Source organism: Colobus angolensis, unplaced genomic scaffold, assembly GCF_000951035.1.
Source record: "Colobus angolensis palliatus isolate OR3802 unplaced genomic scaffold, Cang.pa_1.0 Scaffold295, whole genome shotgun sequence".
Lineage (NCBI taxonomy): Eukaryota > Metazoa > Chordata > Mammalia > Primates > Cercopithecidae > Colobus > Colobus angolensis.
This window is the reverse complement of record NW_012116210.1, coordinates 3,045,639-3,051,249: the sequence shown is the minus strand read 5'-3', so window position 1 is coordinate 3,051,249 and position 5,611 is coordinate 3,045,639.

Genomic DNA, 5,611 nt, shown 5'->3' with positions numbered 1-5,611 from the left:
GTAGATATGGTTCCTAATATAATATGTCAAAAAATTGTCTCTTTTCCTACACTCTCAAAATAAAAACAAAAACTATTTTTAAAAAATAACCCTAACCCTAACCAAGCAAAAATCTCTGTCAAGTGCCAGGTACTATTTTAGGAGCTAAATATCCAACAATGAACAAGGCATGTAGAGCTCCTTGGTGAGTCACTATTTCTGTGGGGAGTAAAGATAAATGATCATATTAAAATTAATAATGAAGTGGGATGATTATCATGATAAGTTGGAGTTAGTTATGCAGAGAAGGGCAGCTAACTTAGTTTCTAGAGAGCCAGAGGTACCTTCCCAGAAGAAATGGCATTTGCAATCCAAATGCTAGTTAGGAGTTAGCTCTGAGTTAAGGTAGAGGCTGGCTGGGGGATTTTACCAATTCATCTTTATATTTCAAGCACTGCTAGTCAAGTACCTGATGCACTTAGGTTTGCAATAAGTACTTGAACTGATTTTGAGAAGGAGATTTATGATGAAGAGAACCATTTACATTGACAGTTAAGAGGGTATATGATTAAAATCTGTAAGGATGTCAAACTTGGGATAAAAGGGGATGCTGCCTTCTTTCTTACAGCCTGGCTTACTAGAACCAGGTACAAGAAATTCTGAAAAAAACCCCACCACTTTTTAATATTTTTAGTAGTATAAAAAAAAAAACTATGAGACTTACTAGACCTTAGAATAAGGCATATTTTACTTCTTTTCAAATTTCCAATGTGTACCCAGAACATAGGTGAGTGCTGACCTCGTGTTGCTGTGCCTCTATGGCAGTGTTGTCCAATAGACCTTATTGAGGTGATGGAAATATTCTGCATTACTCAATATGGTATTCATTAGCCACATATGGCTCTTGAACTCTTGAAAAGTGACTAGTGCAAGAGCTGAATTTTAAGTTTTATTTTACTATAAGAAATGTACGCGTAAATCCCTTATGGAACAGCACAGATCTATAGCATGAAGGAATGATAGAACATATTATTTTCCAGAGGAGGTTTGGGTTAAAATGTAAAAGGGTTCAGCTGAATCCATAGTCTTATTATTAAAATATCTGATATGGGGATCATGCTTGTCTGTGATAGATTTCAAGGAGTCAGAGTCAAAAACTGAATGTTGCTTAGGAGGCAAAAGGTAGGCAGTAGTGTGGCAATTTATGAGGCTTAACATGTATCTAAGTATTAAGTGGAGCTTGAATTAAGCTCTATACTGATCTTCCATTCAATGTCTATAAACTTTAGGCAAGTCTTTTAACCTCTTTGAGCATCAGTAGCCTTCCCTAAATAGTGAGAATATTAATAACCACAAAAATAGCATGTGTTATTTGAGTAGTTAAGTGTCTGTCATGTATTAAGTCCTTAAGAAAGAGGAGTCAATTATCTTTTCCAAGATGATCTATCTCATTTAGAAGAAGAATAACTGGACCTTTGTGCCTCGTTGCATATTGAGGATTCTTTTATAGGTACTTTCAGACAAGTCAATAAAGCATAAGTAGGAGTGGCTGTCAAAATGTGGATGGTGAGTTAACTACAGAAAGAAAAAAAAACCCAACTGGTTAATTTCGCACTATCCTGAAGAGCCAAAGTGGAACAATAGCTGCATTTATCTATTACAAATCATGATTGAAGTTAAGCTGCTGCTAATCCTTGGAACTATTTAGACTTTCCAAGGGGGAGGGGTGGGAGAAGAGAGAAAAAAAGAGCAAACCCAGGCAGATCTAGGTAAATCTTTGCAACTGTTTACAAGACAAAAAGAAACTCTCTATAAAAACTGAATATAAACAACATATGTTATGAAACTCAAAACACGTGAAAGAATAAAAGAAAGGCACATATATTTTCTCAATGTGACGGGTTCTAAGGCAAGTTTTTGGGTAAGTTGAATAAGGCCACAAAAAAGGCCTTGGCATCTTTTAAAAATCGTTAAAACACCCCCTTCCCCCCTAAAGAGGATTTGCCTCTTTAATATGGATGCAAGGCTATAGAATACATTAAATTCTTAGAGCACACATCCATTATCATGTGGTGGAAACAGCTATAGCTGCATAATCTAAATTTATAATCGGTAATTAAGCTCTTTCTTGTGGAACCCCTGGAAACAAATGGGGATTTTTTCCCTGAACTTATCTTTTTAGGTTTCATTACAGTTTCATTACACTATCATTAAAAAGGATAGTGAATATCATTCATTTTCGAATTAGTCTTTATAAGCATGATTGCTCTGTATGTCAGTTTTCTATTGTTGTGTAATAAATTATCACACACCCATTTATTAGCTTTCAGTTCCATAGTCTAGCACTGCAGGGGCTGGGTTTTCTGTTAGAATCTCCCAGGGCGGAAGTCAAGGTGTCAGCTGACTGCATTTCCACCTGGAGTTCAGGGTCCTCTTCCAAACACATTTCTGTTGTTGGCAGAATTTGGTTTCATGCAGCTGTGAGACTGAGGTGAGCTCTCTGTTTCCTTACTGGCCATCAGCTGGGGGCCTCTCAGCTTTTTAAGGCTATCCACACTCCTTCTCATTGGGTTCCACCATCTTCAAGTCAGTGTGAAAGGAAAATCTTGGGGCCTGAAAATTACTAAGCTAAGGGAAAAGTCAAGTTGGGAACTGCCCAGGACAAACCTGCCTCCCATTCTATTCAAAGTCATCCCTCTGCTCACTGAGAAAGATGCATATTCTGATTGCCTCCTTTGGGAAGGCTAATCAGAAACTCAAAGAATGCAGCCATTTGTCTCTCACCTGCCTGTGACCTGGAAGCTTCCTCCCTGCTTCGAGTTGTCCCTGCCATTCTGGATGGAACCAATGTACTTCTTACTTATGTTGGTTGATGTCTTATGTCTCCTTAAAATGTATACAACCAAGCTGTGCTCCGACCTTCTTGGGCACATGTTGTTAGGACCTCCTGAGGCTGTGTCATGGGCGTGCATCCTTCACTTTGGCAAATAAACCTCGAAAAGTGATTGAGACAAGTCTCACGCTTGATGTCAGCAACCATGACAATTCTCAAGCTTTAACTCTCACTGACTTCCTCTTTCTACCATGAGCCAGAGAAAACTGTTTTTAAAACAGCTCATGTGATGAGATTAGACTCACCCAGATCATCTCCTCTACTGAGGGTGAATTATACCACATAACATACTGTAATCACCAGAAGATAGCTCATCATATCTACAGCTTCCAGAGATTAAGGTGTTGAATCTTAGGATCCATTTCTAGAATTCTGTCTACCACACCCTGTATGGTACCCACAGGATGTCTTCTGTTTAATTCAGGTAATATCAGCAGCATTTCCTCTTTTATTTAAATAAGCATTCCTAATACAACTCTTTTTCCTGTACCACATCACTCCTAGAACACTGAAGATTGGTTTTTGGGTTAGTCCCTCTAATTCTGAGTATATTCATTTAATTAAAATTTCTTGCGCCATGCTATGTGCTAAGACATGTACTAGGTTCCCTGAATACCAACTTGAAGAAGACAGGATTCTCTGCCCATGAGGCGGGTTGTATCTTAGTTTGGAAAATGGATACACAAACTACTACCATAAAATGAAAATGTGCTGAATGTTATTCCTGTATGAAGGGTGCCCTCATTACAGCCCTTAAGAGGTGAGTGATAGTCTCTTTAACCAAAGAGGGGATTTATAGATGGGTTTCACTACTGACTAGTTATTCACCTTTGGGTTATTTACTTAACTCTCTCAAGCCTGAATTTATTAATATATTTAGTGGAAATACCCAAACATACCTCATGGGTTTGTTGGACAATTATAAATAAAATAACACATATGAAAGTGCACAAGACACTCTTAGCGTTTAAATGTCTGTTTCTCTTTCAGAGAAAGTTTTGCTAGCTAAACTTTAGTATTAACCACGAAAGTTCAGACAGAAAGCCAGCAAAATGAGGAGCTTTATTTTCAGGCTCATATAACTGGAGGGAATGTCTTCTCCAGCAACTGCCCTACCTGTAGACCCCTCAGTCTTCCATTTATGGGGTTTTGGCTAAGACTTGATGAATGGTGCTATACAGGTCACTCAGAGTATAGGTACGGAACAATAAATATTTGCAATGTTTTGTTTTTCAAAGACATTCAGATTACTTGCAGACAATAGCCACCTAGCATGTGAGAACAATTATCCTGAAATCACACTGCACCAATTAACAATGCAGGTCCCAGAAAAGGGCTTAAAACAGTTGGTCAGTTGTTCTGGAACTATTGAATCCCTTAAATATCTCTCTAGAATTCTTACCTGCATGGTATTAATTTGTTTAGCAGATTTTTCTTCACAGGCAGATAAAAAGATATATTTTACACATAATGTCTGAATGACTCTGGGTTCTTAGTGGGATCTGAGTCAGTAAGATATTTATCAGTGTACATGTTCTTTCAGGTATTTTTCTTGTAGGTTCTTTATAAACTTGCAGAATTCATTCCAGAGAAGACAGGTTCTGCATTAGGCTTAATTCTAAGAAATTTGAACTTCCTATGTTTATAACTAAACACCGGGAATTTGAGATGACAGGGCTCTTTGCCAATCTCCCGATGAGTGACTTAGAAAAGGTGAAAAGCCGGGCACGGTGGCTCAAGCCTGTAATCCCAGCACTTTGGGAGGCTGAGATGGGTGGATCACGAGGTCAGGAGATCGAGACCATCCTGGCTAACATGGTGAAACCCCGTCTCTACTAAAAAACACAAAAAACTAGCCGGGTGAGGTGGCGGGCACCTGTAGTCCCAGCTACTCGGGAGGCTGAGGCAGGAGAATGGCATAAACCCGGGAGGCAGAGCTTGCAGTGAGCTGAGATCCGGCCACTGCACTCCAACCTGGGCGACAGAGCGAGACTCCGTCTCAAAAAAAAAAAAAAAAAAAAAAAAAAAAAGAAAAGGTGAAAGGATTCAAATATATGATAAGCCCAGGAGAACTGGATTGTGTTTTCAAGTTGTCTATACTTTGTCCATTTGTGACATTTAACTCTAAAGTTTATTCACAATTAAGTAAGTAATTGACAGGTCACAGTAACTTGCTGGTCCTGGATTTGAAAAGCTCAATTACGAAAATAAAGTCTTGTCAGATTTTAATGTCTCCTCTTCCATTCTTAATGAAGTTTCAAAAGAACAGAATCTTTTTTTTGAGTTATAAACTTTATTTTATTTTTATTTTATTCAGAAGCTTTAAGAGCAAATCCTTTATTTGACATTTTATTTCATTTTTTTTAATACTTTAAGGTCTAGAGTACATGTACACAATGTGCAGGTTTGTTACATATGTATACATGTGCCATGTTTGTGTGCTGCACCCATTAACTCATCATTTACATTAGGTATATCTCCTAATGCTATCCCTCCCCCTTCCCCCCACCCCACGACAGGCCCTGGTGTGTGACGTTCCCCATCCTATGTCCAAGTGATCTCATTGTTCAGTTCCCACCTATGAGGGAGCACATGCGGTGTTTGGTTTTCTGTCCTTGTGATAGTTTGCTCAGAATGATGGTTTCCAGCTTCATCCATGACCCTACAAAGGACATGAACTCATCCCTTTTTCTGGCTGCATAGTATTCCATGGTGGATATGTGCCACATTTTCTTAATC